Raw genomic sequence first — 16,930 nt, 5'->3', positions numbered from 1 at the left:
ATTATCTTCTTCCACTTCCAGGTAGAAGACAGGTAACGGCAGATCATCAATCTCCCTATAGCAAGCAAAATAAAAGTAGATAAAATGAAAGTTCATATAAAAGTTATCAGAGAGCTGTTAACACAAATAAAACTAGATGAACTAAAACTTCAGTGAGGAAGAATCACTCATAGGTTAGCTGAGAATTCTGGCTGCTTTCTTCTCCAAGAGCATTTTCAGATTTTGAGCATGGACTGAGGATTAAGTATGTCAGTGGGAGAAAAATCTTTACTAGTGAAAAAAATAAAAGGAAAATAGTAGTTTGTGACATGTTACAAATAAATAAAAAATAAAATATTATTATTGAAGCACTGGAGGATTTCTCCACAGGATTATTACTCAATTACAAAGTGGCATAGTAGTCTGGAAAGCTGGCTACTACTATACAGAGCAAAATTTCTACAAGCCTGTAATGCTTAGAAAACAAAGATGTGTGTGGCTACTGTAACAAAAATACAAGAAGTTTTATATATGAGACAATAGAAACCAGAGATATATGCATTGAAAGCTGCAATCTAGTCCTGAACCTACCCAAATCCTGAATAGACTGAAATTATCAGCTTCTCATTAGATTTTTGAATAAAATTAAAGGAAAAAAAAATCTCTCCTGAGTAAAATCAAATCATTATTTACTTTTTATATACACATTTTTCATAAAATTAAAACTACTTGAAGAGTAAGAAGACAGAAAAATTATACTATTTAATGAAAAAATAATCTCACTGATTATAGAGATACTAGATTTAGTGAACATTATAAAAATTTTCACATATAATTTATGTAGTACATAATACCCTTGATAAGAATGTAGCTCAGTTGGTTAAGAATCCTCCTGCAATGCAAGAGACCCTGGTTCAATTCCTGGGTTGGGAAGATCCACTGGAGAAGGGATAGGCTACCCACTCCAGTATTCTTGGGCTTCCCTTGTGGCTCAGCTGGTAAAGAATCCGCCCTCAATGCAGGAGAACTGGGTTTGATTCCTGGGTTGGGAAGATTCCCTGGAGAAAGGAAAGGCTATCCACTCCAGAATTCTGGCCTGGAGAATTTCATGGACTATATAGTCCATGGGGTCACAAAGAATCGGACATGACTGAGTGACTTGCACTTTCACTTAATTTCACTTCATTTTCATAATAAGAAAATAGAGGCAACATGGATAGATTAGTTTAAAGGCAGAGAACTTCAGAGATATAAAATTTTTAAAAAAGAACAAAATGAACATCCTGAAATTTAAAGTATGTAGAATTAATTCATTGGATGGGTATAAGGACGGAGTAGAAAGATTACTGCATTTCAAGACAGATCACTATAAAATGTAAACGGAAAAAAAATCGTGCAAATAAAACAATGCATTTAACATGTGGAAAAAATAGTCAAAGATCAAAATATATGCTGACTTGTACTTCTGAAAGGAAAAGTAGTCAAAAGATAAAGGATAAATATTTTTTAATAAAATCATAGCGGAAATGTTTATAAAACTAAGACATTAATTCCAGATTAAATAAACTCAGTAAAACCCATGTTAGATAAACACAAAGGAAAGTACCTCTAGTACAAACTCCCATAATCCAAAGAAATAGAAAGTCATAATGATGGACATAAAATAAAGACAATTTAATTTAACTAGCAATAAGATTATGACTGCCTCTTTACCACATCCTATACATATCAGAAGACAACTGAACAAGACTTTAAAAATCAAAAAGCAAATATTAAGAAAAAAACCCCTAGCAACCAGACTTAAATATTCCACACAAATGTCCTTCAAAAATAAGACAGAATAATAATATTTCCTGGCAAATCTTATGTTGTTAGATGCCATCATAAACAAATACTGTATAGTTTAGAGCAAAGGAACTTGGTATAGGCTGAAAGAATTTCCAGAATAAAGCCTAGTACTGGAAGAAATGTTGATTATGTGGTTCTATATAGAAAGTTATAAGATTAACACAAATATAACAATAATGTGCCATAAACTTTATAACACATAGAAGAAAAATATGTTAACAGTAGTGCAGAGATCATAGTTACAGAAGAAGTGAAGCTAATCATAGATAAATCTATTGTATCATTTATAAATTAGTTAAAGTATTAAGTAGATTATAATACATCAAGGATATGTACAGTAATTCCTATAATAACCATTGAAAGACTAGCATAATAATGTATAACAAATTTCTAATAAAAATAATGTCTTAAAATTGAATAATACTTCACAGAGTCCAAAAGTCTGTTCTGTACATCTGTGTCTCTTTTTCTGTTTTGCCTATAGGGTTATCGTTACCATCTTTCTAAATTCCATATATACGTGTTAGTATACTGTATTGGTCTTTATCTTTCTGGCTTACTTCACTCTGTATAATGGGCTCCAGTTTCATCCATCTCATTAGAACTGATTCAAATGAATTCTTCAATACATAGGAATTTATTTTAACATTCTGGCAAAACTATTGGAAATAAAATTAATGAAATGACATTATTTAATGGTTCTGGGAGGCCTGACATGCTGCGATTCTTGGGGTTGCAAAGAGTCGGACACGACTGAGAGACTGAACTGAACTGAATGGTTCTGTACAATTTTCCAAAAACTAAGACGTCAGGATAAAAATACCAAACCTGGAAGAGTTTTCAAAGGGACAGATAAGATCACCTACTGTGCACATTTGTAAAGAATGCTAAGAAACAAAAATAAAGTTATACATGTGTTGTTTTAAAATATGGTTTGGGTCATGATTGACTGACACTTTGGTTTAATGCACACTGAGCTTTTAACAGTTAGCTTCAATTCCAAGCAGTCTAAAGAGCCAGGGTATAGTTCAGTTCACTTCAGTTGTTCAGTTGTGTCTGACTTTTTGCGACCCCATGAACCGCAGCATGCCAGGCCTCCCTGTCCATCGCCAACTCCTGGAGTTTACCATTGCCCATTGAGTCAGTGATGCCACCCACCCTTCTCATCCTCTTTCATCTCCTCCTCCTCCCACCCTCAATCTTTCCCAGCATCAGGGTCTTTTCATGTGAGTCAGCTCTTCACATCAGATGGCCAAAGTATTGGAGTTTCAGCTTCCACATCAGTCCTTCCAATGAACACCTAGGACTCGTTTCCTTTAGGATGGACTGGTTGGATCTCCTTGAAGTCCAAGGGACTCTCAAGAGTCTTCAACACCACAGTTCAAAAGCATCAATTCTTCGGCGCTCAGCTTTCTTTATAGTCCAACTCTCACATCCATAAATGACTACTGGAAAAACCATAGGCTTGACAAGACGGACTCCTGTTGGCAAAGTAATGTCTCTGCTTTTTAATATGTTGTCTAGATTGGTTATAACTTTCCTTCCAAGGAGTGTCTTTTAATTTCATGGCTGCAGTCACCATCTGCAGTGATTTTGGAGCCCCCCAAAATAAAGTCTGCCACTGTTTTCACTGTTTCCCCATCTATTTTCCATGAAGTGATGGGACCAGATGCCATGATCTTAGTTTTCTGAATACTGAGCTTGAAGTCAACTTTTTCACTCTCCTTTTTCACTTTCATCAAGAGGCTCTTCAGTTCTTCTTCGCTTTCCATCTTAAGGGTGGTGTCATCTGCATATCTGAGGTTATTGATATTTCTCCTAGCCATCTTGATTTCAGCTTGTGCTTCTTCCAGCCAGCGTTTCTCATGATGTAGTCTGCATATAAGTTAAATAAGCAGGGTGACAATTACTCTCTTCACCCCCTTTTCACACTGTGTACTCTTTGGAGAAAGTCAGTCACAATATGACTTGAGAAATGGGAAATCATACTCTTATCCTTTAGGGCAGAGTATCTGCCATAGTTATGTGGAATTTATCTGAATAAGGGATCCACCTCTTCTCCGCTGCTTACTTATTTAATTATTTTTATCACTATGGACTCTTGGATCTATATTTTATTTTATAAACCAATACTACTTTATTTGTTTCTTATCTTTTTCCATCTTTCAGTTGACTCCTATGCCCTATAACGTATTCCCATCAATGGTCCTTTTTCATTTTTCAAAACATTCTTTGGCACTATAAGCTACTAGAGACTTGTCTAGTCTATGTCTTGTTCCAGTGCTAGAATCAGCTCTGTGTTCAAAGAATCCTGTTCCTTTTTATTGAAGAGCAGTTTAGAAATCAAAATCTGGATGTTAGGTATGCTCTTTGTTATTGGGGTGTTGTTTCTTTAAGCCATTTCATCAGACAAAACAAAGATTTGTATTTGTGCATGCTAACATATGTATATACACACGTATATATATACATATTTTATATGTAATCATCTATATTTATATTAAACTAAACATGGTTCATATTGATGTCTCCAACTTTCATCCATAATTATATGTATTATTCTAGCCTCCTCCCTTATTTATCTCTAATTTATATTTTATAATGAGAAGCTTGGTTCCCATTATCTGTCACCCACACACTGTTGTTCAAGTCCAGTCTACATTATATTTCAATCTGAGAATTGTTAGCCCACATGCCGATGACACATTAGATTACAGTTTATGCAAATTATTTTTCCTTTAGTATGACATATTTCATTCATTTCCAGCAATGTCATATGTATGGTATTTATACATGATCCTATAACCATGGTTACATATATGATTCATGCATGTCATTTCTAACAATGCCATATACACACATATATAATGCCACTCACATATATACAAGGCCACACATATATACAATGCCACATATATATGGCATCTGGCCCTTAACATTATTATGTTATATAACAGAAGAAACTGTTTAATAAAAAATGAAAAGGAAACATTTATACTACAATTAAAATTGACCTAGTATCTTTAGCTATTTTTACACATTTCATAAATGTTAATTAAAATACTCTTAACTATAAATCCTATCTCAACTGAGACGTTTAGATTCATGTTATTAACTTGACAGCAGAGACCAAGATCAGACTATACTACAGAAATAGTCTCAATTATGATATTTTCTCACATTACCAAGGCAATGTGGGAGGACCTGGCTCCAAGTTTAAGGTTGTCAGGGACCTTCCAAAGCTCAGTCACAGTTAAACATAATGAACTGAGAAAAAAAAATTAACACGCTAAGTACTTCAGAGAATTAGTATATAAATAACAATTCCTGCCCATATGGTACCTAGAGTATACTAGAATGGGAGATTGTCATAAAAGTCAAAATGTGATAATCTTTAAAATGAGTGAAAGATTTGAAGGATTTATATAATTAAAAAATAGTCAATTGAGAGAGAGTAATCAGGAAAGGCTCAATGGGACGGGTATTATTAGAAAGATGTCAAAAATTTTGTCAGTTTCAGTTCTAAGAGGTGATTACAGAAAGCTAATGAACTGTATTTATATACAACCTATTCAATAATATCTGGAGAACAATTAGACTACTACTTCTGTTCAATTTGGCATATATAAAATGAATAATAAGTTCAGTCTTATTAGTATACTTTGACCATTTAGAGTATCTATAAATCAAAGGAGAGTCAACATTTATCTTATAATCATCATTCAATGATGATTAATGTGCAAGTATAAAATATTATTACATGTAAAGCTGCCTCATATATCATAAATTTCTATAGTACAAACACAATTCAGTGCTTTAGTGATGGACCAGTATAATTTAAAAACCCTAGAGAGGAATAAATAAAACTATTTATTACTCTGCAAAAATAATGCTGTTGATGTATAAAAGTTGCTTACCCAGGTATCTGAAGGAGTGTGAATAGTCCTATCATAGTCATCTAGAGTCAAGATGATAATTGGAAATGGTACAGGTTGTGAAACTGGTAAAACCAGGTGGCAACAGAATTGATCACCAGGGGGTCTTCTAAGGCTCATATTCTGCCTCAACATGTAAACTAATCACATAGATACAGAACAAACTCTTAAATGTGTGTTCACTTATGAAAATTATTTTCTGATGATCCATGGTACTTCTGCTGAGATATAAATTCCATATAACATTATGTAAATTTAAGACGTGCAATATGTTTATTTGATTCATTTATTATTGCAATATGAGTAACACCATCACTTAAGCTAACACCTTTATCATGACACATAATTATCATTTCTATGTGTCTGTGTGTGTATGTGATCAAAACATTTAAGATGGAGTCTCTTAGCAATTAGGTATATAATATAGTATTGTAGACTATAATCACTATGCTGTGCATTAGCATTCCAGAACTTGTACATCTTATAGTTGCAAGTTTGTACCCTTTAACAGCTCCCCAGTCCACCCAAATTCCTAGCTCTTGGTAACCATCATTCTATTTTGTTTCTACAAATTCTACTGTTTTAGATTACAAAAATTATTTTCCCCAAATTTGGTCCTATTATTTACAGAGTACAGGCAGTATCTTTCAGGGACTGAGGGACCATACAAAAGATCAGGTTGCAGAGTATCTGTTTGGAGCTGGTATGCAGTGAACTTTAAGAAAAGAAGTGTCAATTTTACAATGCTTAGCACAGAGTAAGTGATTGGATCAGTAAATGAGAAGTTAACACTATGTGCTACTTTTTTCACTCCTCTTACCACAAACCATGCTGTCCTTATTCGTTTGTACAGAAGAATTAGCCAAAGATAACCATGGACCAGTATGCCCTGTTGCCTGTTATTGTAAATAGTTTTTATTATAACACAACCATGTGAATTGATTCATATATTGTTTATGACCACTTTCATACTACAATGGCAGAGTTAAGTATCAGTTCTGATGAAGACTGTGTATGCCCTGCAAAGTGTAAAGTATGTACTATCTAGCAATTGACAGAAAAAGTCTGCTGAGCTCTGCTTTATAAAATGGTGCTCAATAGTTGCCCATTGGTTATGCTTGAAAATTTGACTAAGAATTGTCACTTTCACAATATTGAGAACTCCATAAGCTCGCAGAGAACATTTTTAAGCCTCATTAATTTTTATCTAGTTCCCAACACAGAACCTAAAATACAATTATAAAGTTTTATAAACTATTTTCAGTAAACAAATATCTACTGATGATGACTTCACTCAGTCATGTCTGACTTTTTGTGACCCAGCCGGCCAGGCTCCTCTGTCCGTGGAATTCTCCAGGCCAGAATACTGGAGTGAGTGGCTGTTCCCTTATCCAGGGGATCTTCCCAACTCAGGTATTGAACCCAGGTCTCACTTGCCATAAAAGTCATCCTTTTAAAGCATACTTTTTGGCTTACATACTATTGATGTTTAAAGTGACTTCCCTCTCATAGATGAGATAATTATTGTAAACTGACATTATAAGATGTTCTCTTACCTTACAGAAAAAGTTGATCTTAAAACCCAAAGACTGGTCACTTCTTGAGCCTGAGTTCATGTAGTTTCCAACCAAAAGAACTAGCTCTAAAAGTCTGTTAAAGCTTTCACTTTTCTTCCATTCTTCACAGGCCAGTGTTACTGCTATGATGCTTGGTTTGATGTCATTTACATGTTCTACAAATGTGAGCTTGAAAAGAATGCTTATTGAGACAAGGCTGCAACATTTTCACTGAGCTCATCACAACTCCAAACTGTTCAGGTTCACAGAGGTCATCATATTCATTCTTTAGCTCTGCTAGTTCATTAAGTACCTTCTTCTCAGGAAGATATTTTACAAGATTCTGAATTAAGGGCTCACTCAGCATGTCTTCATTAACCTCCAGAATAAGTGGAGGTTATTTATTTCTTCATATGGCATACCATATGATCCTAGGAAGATAGAAAGATTCTGTGCTGTTTTGGGATCCAAAATTCTCAACTCTTTCACTTTCTTCTTTGCAAGTATGTTTTTCTTTTCTTCTAAAGCTTCTGTACTATTAAACACATATAAATACTTTGATAACTGTGGATACTGCAAGAAAGAAAAAGAGAAAAGAAATAATTGTAGAACAAGGAAAGAGTAGCAGACACAATATGATTTAAAGAGAAAATGAATAAAACAGAAAAGCAAGTAAACAGTTTCAATAATCTACAAAGGAAAAGTTACTGACATGTTCATATTTTAGCAATGCCTACAGTTATGTACTTATTTCTCAGAGACTAAGAATGTATTGATGTAGCCAGTCCTTTCATTGAGACACCAAAACAGTAGGGGAGTTGCTCAGAACTTTGAGAAATTCACTTTAAAAATAGTTTATTCATTTAGCAAATAGGTTCTTAGAAACAGCCTTTTATGAGGCAGCCACACTCTGTAAGGAACAGCAGGAATCTAGAGAAATGATACAATCAAAAGACAGAATATGTACAAATGCCTATCAGGAAGTATTATAGCCTAGATTTATGTCTATCTTCTAAAAGGTGTGCAGAAAACACCTTTCAAAATAAAAATAAAAACTGTCCAGATAAAAGGACTATTGTTAAGGAAAGGTTTGTTTTCACTTGAAAACTTCAATTTTAGTGTCTGTATCTACAATTTACTAAACTGTTGAGTAATACACTATATGTCATCTGTCTTAGACATGGTATGGTAAATACTTTTTGACTTTAAAATTTTACTGTGATTACAGGTTTATGTGTCTAATGTTTCAAAGCATAAAAGTAAAAAGTGGTTACTTGGGTCAATAGCTAATTCTAGGTCTCTCACAATAGAAGCAAGATTAAGCTCTCCTCAGGATATAAGAATAGCCTCCTGGGTCTTGGTTGCCTAATGTCCCAGTGCCATAAAAAGGGCATAGAATTCCTTTTTTAAAAATAACTTTATTTTGTTTTGGGGGGTATAGCTGATTAACAATGTTGTGACAGTTTCAAGTGAACAGTGAAGTAACTCAGCCATACATATACATTATCCATTCTCCCTGAAACTTCCCTCTCATCCATAGCTGCCACATAACATTGAGCAGAGTTCTGTGTGATATACAGTAGGTCTTTATTGGTTAAAAGTAGCATAGAATTCTTAGTTCACAAAAGAAGTTAGTTTTTGTATTAGATGATGACAAACCTCTTCTCATTGTTGTAAATAGGTTAATAAGTTGGGAAAGCATTGGACTCATCAGCAAACTGACACTTATATTTGACAAAAGTTATTCCTCTTACTCTCTTAACAGGTGTAGTTGGGAACTAAAGAACCTAATTCTTTAGAACATCATTTCTAGTCTCCTGGCCATGTGGTAATCCAAATAAACTTGTAGTATATGGTAGACGAAGAGGAGAGTTAAGGATTCGACTGAAAAGCTTAGAGATGGCCAGATGACTGATGCCCCCAAGAGCCAAGATAAAGATCTGCCCTTTATTCTGTTGTCCAAATTACCTAGACATACTGTAACATAAGATGTTTTCTTTATCCCCTGATACCAGAGTTAAAGTGAGTAGTTTATTCTGAGAGGTAACTACAAGGAGATAAAACCCAGGTCGATTCAAAGCCCCCTCACAGCAGCAGCCGTTCTATAAGAACCAATTTCAGCATGTTCCCCACCAGGAGAGTAGGATCAATAACTGTAAAAGTGGTTAGTCATACACCCACTAGGGGTGCCTGGTAAGACAGCCATGCTTTTTGCAGAAATGAAGAAGTGAGAAGGATGGATATGTTTTCTCTGGTGCTTGATTATGCACACCATGCTTGACAGGTGCCAGGAAAGCACGGAGATTGAGAGTGTGAACTTTGGAGTCACATCCTCCCAGATTTACAACTTACTGCTCCAGTTACTCACTGTGTGGACTTACCTTCTCTCTGCTTCAGCTTCCTTTATTTATGAGAAGATTTCACATGAGGTAGGCGGGGTTTAAGGAGATGACCCATACAGCATCCTTAACCACTTAACTCCACTCTGTGCACATAAATTCTCAATTCATATTATGAATGTACAATAGCTAGCTAACAACTCATTTTGAATGTTTTTATTGATCCTGTGGTATTGGCAAACAAAGTATTTCTCAAAACAGAGAATTCTGTATAGGGGTTTTATCTGTGGGGCTAATGATGAATTGCCAAAGGACAGAAACTTCCTACATTCACTCAAAATGACCACTGACTGCTCATAAGCAAGATAACGCCTCATGGCACTATGGATCTCAGGAACCCTGCTCTTCCAATCAGAAATATCTACACTAATTTCCCATATATTTTACGAACTGCATCCAGCATGTGATAGTTAAAATATTCCTGTCATTTTTAACTTAATGTCTTAAAATGTGCATGAGTAAAAAAATACTGGGTTTGCATTGACTTGGCCATAACCACCTTAGGAAAAGCTATAGCCAGCTCCCTCTTGGAAATTACTGCATTTTGCTCAAACTGGCAGCACAGGAGCTTTTACTTCACTTTCTCTAAGAAACTAGTTGAATGCGGACGCCTGGGTCCTCACTGTGATGGTTTCCGTGGCACCCCAGACCGTCCCAAAGATGCAAGCCCGCATTGCTCAACAGCTTCTCTCAATGGAGAAGGGGAGGGAAGAGCACAAGCATCTCACGGAGGCAAATGAGGCCTCAAGAGATGAGGTCAGTTAACATCCACAGTTAAATTCAAAACCAGAAATCTATTACTAAAGTGGGACCCATGATTAACTCAGGTCAAGATGGCAGAGCAGAAGGACACAGAAATTCCCCCTAATCCCTAGGAACATATCAAATACACATTTACATGTAGAAAAATTCTCACTGAAAACTAGCTGGAGATTAAGAGAAAGACTTCCTGCACAACCAAGGCTGTAGGAAAGGTCCATATGCAAGAAGGAGACAGAAGCCATCAGTTCAGGACCCATTCCCCTGGGAGAGGACTGGGAGGAAAAGGGAAACTGTATGAATGGACATCTTCCCTGAGGAGCGAGCGGTTCCAGCCACATATTGGGTGCCCCAGCCCAGGGGTCCAAAAAAGGAAAGATAAGTCCACTTGGCTGGTTGGAGGGCCATGGGACTAGCAGGAGGCCTAAGAAAAGCCTGGACTCTTTTCATGAGGAATGCATGAACATTTACTTGCTCCCTGGGCAGTGCATGGAGGACACATTGAAACCCCAGAGGTGGCTGGCTGGTATCCCACACTGCCCTTAGCTCCCCCACACACCACAGCCCGAGCTGAGAAAAATACTCCAGCCCTGCTTGTCTCAGCTCGCTTCACCCTAGACTGAAAGTTGCTATGATCAAGGAAAGACTCTGGCTATGAGACACTGATGCAGCTCAAATCCAAAGAGGCAACTGAGCAGGGTGGGGCATAAGAGCTAGTGCTTACACAGGTGGCGCATCAGAGACAGTCTAGAATACCAACAGCAGCCAGACAGCATCACTGTCACCGCCCACACCCTGGTCTTTGCCGAGTGCCCGTGCCAGCACTGCTGTTGGTTGAGGGTGTAGTGCTCAGGAGGGAAAGAGTACATGCTTGAAAGAAATTGAACACACTCAAATCCAGCCAAGGGCTTTCTGCTACAGTAACTTGGGACCTGACACTGTTCTTGATAGAGTGATGACAGTCACTGAACATAGGTGAAGCTCTGGCTTACATCTGGCTCTGGCCCTAGACTCGCCACCTCCAATCAAGGTGACAGCGGACAGTACACCCTGAAGAAAGATGCAGCTTGAGAAGTGAAAGTAGATCAGTCGTGTCCAACTCTTTGCAACTGTGTAGTCCATGGGATTCTCCAGGCCAGAATACTGGAATTGGTAGCCTTTCCCTTGTCCAGGGGCTCTTCACAACCCAGGGGTTGAACCCAGGTCTCCTAGATTGCAGGCAGATTCTTTACTAGCTGAGCCACGAGGGAAGCCCAAGATGCAACTTGCATTCTCATAAAATCCAACACTCTCACTAAAGCCACTGGGGACAGGCAGACACTATGTCCCAAATAATGTACTCTAAAAGAACAATAGGAAACTCTTTCACATATGAATAAACTTAAGTAAGGAAGTAAAAGACCTAAACTCTGAAAACTGTAAAACATTAAAGAAGGAATGTGAAAATGATACAAAGGAATGGAAAGATAACCCATTGTCTTGAAAGGGAAGAATTAAAATTGCTAAAACATCCGCTCTACCCAAAGCAATCACTGCAGACGGTGACTGCAGACATGAAATTAAGACACTTGCTCCTTGGAAGAAAAGCTAGGATCAAACTAGACAGCATATTAAAAAACAGAGACATTACTTTGTCTGTCTAGTCAAAGCTATATAATAGCTTTCCAGTAGTCATGTATGGATGTGAGAGTTGGACCATAAAGAAAGCTGAGCACCCAAGAATTGATGGTTTTGAACTGTGGTGGTGGAGAAGACTCTTGAGAGTCCCTTGGACTGCAAGGAGATCCAATCAGTCCATCCTAAAAGAAATCAGTCCTGAAAATTCTTTGGAAGGACTGATGTTGAAGCTGAAATTCTAATACTTTGGCCACCTGATGTAAAGAACTGACTGATCTGAAAAGACCCTGATGCTTTGAAAGATTGAAGGCAGGAGGAGAAGGGGATGACAGAGGATGAGATGATTTCATGGCATCACTGACTTGATGGACATGAGTTTGAGTAAGCTCTGGGAGTTGGTGATGGACAGGGAATCCTGGTGTGCTGCAGTCCATGGGGTCACAAAGAATCAGATATAACTGAGTGACTGAACTGAACTATCAAAATTTCCATGACATTTTTCACTGAACTAGAATAATTCTAAATATTATATGGACCAACAAAACAACCTGAATTGCCAATGCAATCTTTAGGAAAAAAACAAAGCTGGACATGTAAATTTTCTTGAATTCAGACAACACTAAAAATCTAGCATGGTACTAGCACAAGACAAATCAATGGAACTGAACAGAGAGGCTGGAAATAAATCCACACATTTATGGGCAGTTAGTCGATGACAAAGGAGGCAAGAATATATAATGGACAAAAACAGTCTCTTGACTAAGTAGTGCTGGGAAAACTGGACAGCTACATATAAAAGAATGAAATTAGAATGCTTTCTTACACCATATAGAAAAATAAACTGAAAATTGATTAAAGACATTAATGTAAGACCAGAAATCATAAATCTCTTAGGAAAAAAGCATAGGCAGAACACATTTTGACATATACCAATATTTTTGGATCAAAAGAGAGAGGCATAAAACCAAAACAAAAAAAAAGAGGCCTAATAAAATCTGTTATGAAATGAAAAAACACCCACTAGTGAAATAAAAAGGCAACTTATTGAACAGGAGAAAATATTTGCAAATAAAGCAAGCTCAGCAATGAAGAACTATACAAAATAAATAGAATACACAAAGGAACTAAACAAAAAAGATTTTAATGACCCAGATAACCATGATAGAGTGATCACTCAATTAGAACCAAACATCTTGGAATGTGAAGTCAAGTGACCCTTAGGAAGTATTACTATGAACAAAGCTAGTGGAGGTGATGGAATTCCAGTTGAGCTATTTCAAATCCTAAAAGATGATGCTGTGAAAGTGCTGCACTCAATATGCCAGCAAATATGGGAAACTCTGCAGTGGCCACAGGGCTGGAAAAGGTCAGTTTTCATTCCAATCCCAAAGAAAGGCAATGCCAAAGAATGTTCAAACTACCACACAATTGCACTCATCTCACACTCTAGCAAAGTTCTCCAAATGAAGCTTCAACAGTGTGTGTACCAAGAACTTCCAGATGTTCAAACTGCATTTAAAAAAGGCAGAGGAACCAGAGATCAAATTGCCTACATCCATTGGATCATAGAAAAAGCAAGAGAGTTCTAGAAAAATATCTACTTCAGTTTTATTGACTATCCTAAAGTCTTTGACTGTTGGATCACAAAAAAACTGGAAAAATCTTAAAGAGATCGGAATAACAGACTGCCTTACCTGCCTCCTGAGAAATCTGTATGCAGGTCAAAAAGCAGCAGTTAGAACCAGACATGGAACAATGGACTGGTTCAAAATTGGGAAAGGAGTATGCCAAGGCTGTATCACCCTGCTTATTTAACTTATATGCAGAGTACATCATGCAAAATACTGGGTGGGATGAAGCATAAGCTGGAATCAAGATTTCTGGGAGAAATATCAATAACCTCAAATATGCAGATGACACCACCAGAAAGAGAAGAGGAACTAAATAACCTCTTGATGAAAGTGAAAGAGAGTGAAAAAGCTGGCCTAAAACTCAACATTCAAAAACCTAAGATCATGACATTTGGTCCAATCACCTCATGGTAAATATATGAAGAAACAATAGGGACAGTGACAGACTTTATTTTCTTTGGCTCCAAAATCAGTGCACATGGTGACTGCAGCCATGAAATTAAAAGATGCTTGCTCCTTACAAGAATAGCTATGACAAGCCTAGACAACATGTTAAAAGCAGAGACACTATTTTGCTGACAAAGATCTGTCTAGTCAAAGCTATAGTTTTTACAGTGTCATGTATGGATGTGAGAGTTGGACTATAAAGAAAGCTGAACACTGAAGAATTGATGCTTTAGAACTGTGGTGTTAGAGAAGACTCTTGAGAGTCCCTAGGACAGCAAAGAGATCCAACCAGTCAATCCTAAAGGAAATTGCTCCTGAAATATTCTTTGGAAGGACTGATGATTGCTGAAGCTCGAATATGTTGGCCACTTAATGTGAAGAACTAACTCTTTGGAAAAGACCCTGATGTTAGAGAAGACTGAAGGTGAGAGGAGAAAGGGAAGACAGATGATGAGATGGTTGTATGGTATTACCAACTCAATGGACATGAGTCTGGGTAAATTCTGGGATTTGGTAATGGACCCGGAAGCCCGGCATGCTACAGTCCATGGGGTCACAAAGAGTGGCACATGGCTGAATGACTGAACTGAACTGACTCAAGCACCAAAGAATTGATGCTTCTGAGTTGTGGTGCTGGAAAAGCTTCTTAAGAGATCCTTGACAAGAAGCAGATCAAACCAGTTAATCCTAAAGGAAATCAGTTCAGTTCAGTCACTCAGTCAGGTCCCCACTCTTTGCGACCCCATGAACCGCAGCACACCAAGACACCTTGTCCATAACCAACTCCCGGAGTCCACCTAAACCAATGTCCAAGTTGGTGATGCCATCCAACCATCTCATCCTCTGTCGTCCCCTTCTCCTCCTGCCTTCAATCTTTCCCAGCATCAGGATCTTTTCAGATGAGTCAGCTCTTCGCATCAGGTGGCCAAAGTATTGGAATTTCAGCTTCAACATCAGTCCTTCCAATGAACACCCAGGACTTATTCCTTTAGGATGGACTGGTTGGATCTCCTTACAGTCCAAGGGACTCAAGAGTCTTCTCCAACACCATAGTTCAAAAGCATCAATTCTTTGGCGCTCAGCTTTCTTTATAGTGCAACTCTCACATCCATAAATGACTACTGGAAAAAAACCATAGCCTTGACTAGACAGACCATTGTTGGCAAAGTAATGTCTCTGTTTTTTAATATACTGTCTAGATTGGTCATAACTTCCATTCCAAGGAGTAAGCGTCTTTTAATTTCATGACTGCAATCACCATCTGCAGTGATTTTGGAGCCCAGAAAAATAAAGTCAGCCACTGTTTCCATTGTTTCCCCATATATTTGCCATGAAGTGATGGGACCAGATGCCATGATAGTTTTCTGAATGTTGAGCTTTAAGCCAACTTTTTCACTCTCCTCTTTCATTTTCATCAAGAGGCTCTTCAGTTCTTCTTCACTTTCTGCCATAAGGGTGGTGTCATCTGCATATCTGAGGTTATTGATATTTCTCCTGGCAATCCTGATTCCAGCCTGTGCTTCCTCCAGCCCAGCGTTTCTTATTACGTACTTTGCATATAAGTTAAATAAGCAGGGTGATAATATACAGCCTTGACATACTCCTTACCTATTTGGAACCAGTCTGTTGTTCCATGTTCAGTTCTAACTGTTGCTTCCTGACCTGCATACAGGTTTCTCAAGAGGCAGGTCAGGTGGTCTGTTATTCCCATCTTTTTCAGAATTTTCCACAGTTTATTGTGATCCACACAGTCGAAGGCTTTGGCATAGTCAATAAAGCAGAAATAGATGTTTTTCTGGAACTCTCTTGCTTTTTTGATGATTCAGCAGATGTTGGCAATTTGATCTCTGGTTCCTCTGCCTTTTCTAAATCTAGCTTGAACATCTGGAATTCTGGGCTCACATATTGCTGAAGCCTGGCTTGGAGGATTTTGAGTATTACTTTATTAGCATGTGAGATGAGTACAATTGTGCAGTAGTTTGAGCATTCTTTGTCATTGCCTTTTTTTGGGATTGGAATGAAAATGGACCTTTTCCAGTCCTGTGGCCACTGCTGAGTTTTCCAAATTTGCTGACATATTGAGTGCAGCACTTTCACAGCATCATTTTTCAAGATTTGAAATAGCTCAACTGGAATTCCATCACCTCCACTAGCTTTGTTCACAGTGATGCTTCATAAGGCCCACTTGACTTCACATTCCAGGATATCTGGCTCTAGGTGAGTGTGAGTGATCACATTATCATGATTATCTGGATCATTAATATCTTTTTTGAACAATTCTTCTGTGTATTCTTGCCACCTCTTCTTAATATCTCCTGCTTCTGTTAGGTCAATAACATTTCTGTCCTTTATTGAGCCTATCTTGGCATGAAATGTTCCCTTGGTATCTCTAATTTTCTTGAAGAGATCTCTAGTCTTTCCCATTCTATTGTTTTCCTCTATTTCTTTGCATTAATTGCTGAGGAAGGCTTTCTTATCTCTCCTTGCTATTCTTGGACCTCTGCATTCAGATGGAAGTCAATTCAAATTCAAAAGGAAATCAACCCTGAATATTCATTAGAAGGACTGATGCTGAAGCTAAAGCTCACAATATTTTGGCCACCTGATGCAAATAGATGACTCACTGGGAAAGATCCTGATAATGGGGTAGGTTGAAGGCAAAAGAACAAAGGGACGACAGAGGATGAGATGTGGTTAGATAGCATCACCAACTCAATGGACATGAATCTGAGCAAACTTTGGGAGATAGTGGAGGACAG

The sequence above is a fragment of the Odocoileus virginianus genome, chromosome 7 (genome assembly GCF_023699985.2).
Source record: "Odocoileus virginianus isolate 20LAN1187 ecotype Illinois chromosome 7, Ovbor_1.2, whole genome shotgun sequence".
Classification (NCBI taxonomy): Eukaryota; Metazoa; Chordata; class Mammalia; order Artiodactyla; family Cervidae; genus Odocoileus; species Odocoileus virginianus.
The sequence above is the reverse complement of the archived record's forward strand: the minus strand, read 5'-3'. Positions refer to the sequence as shown.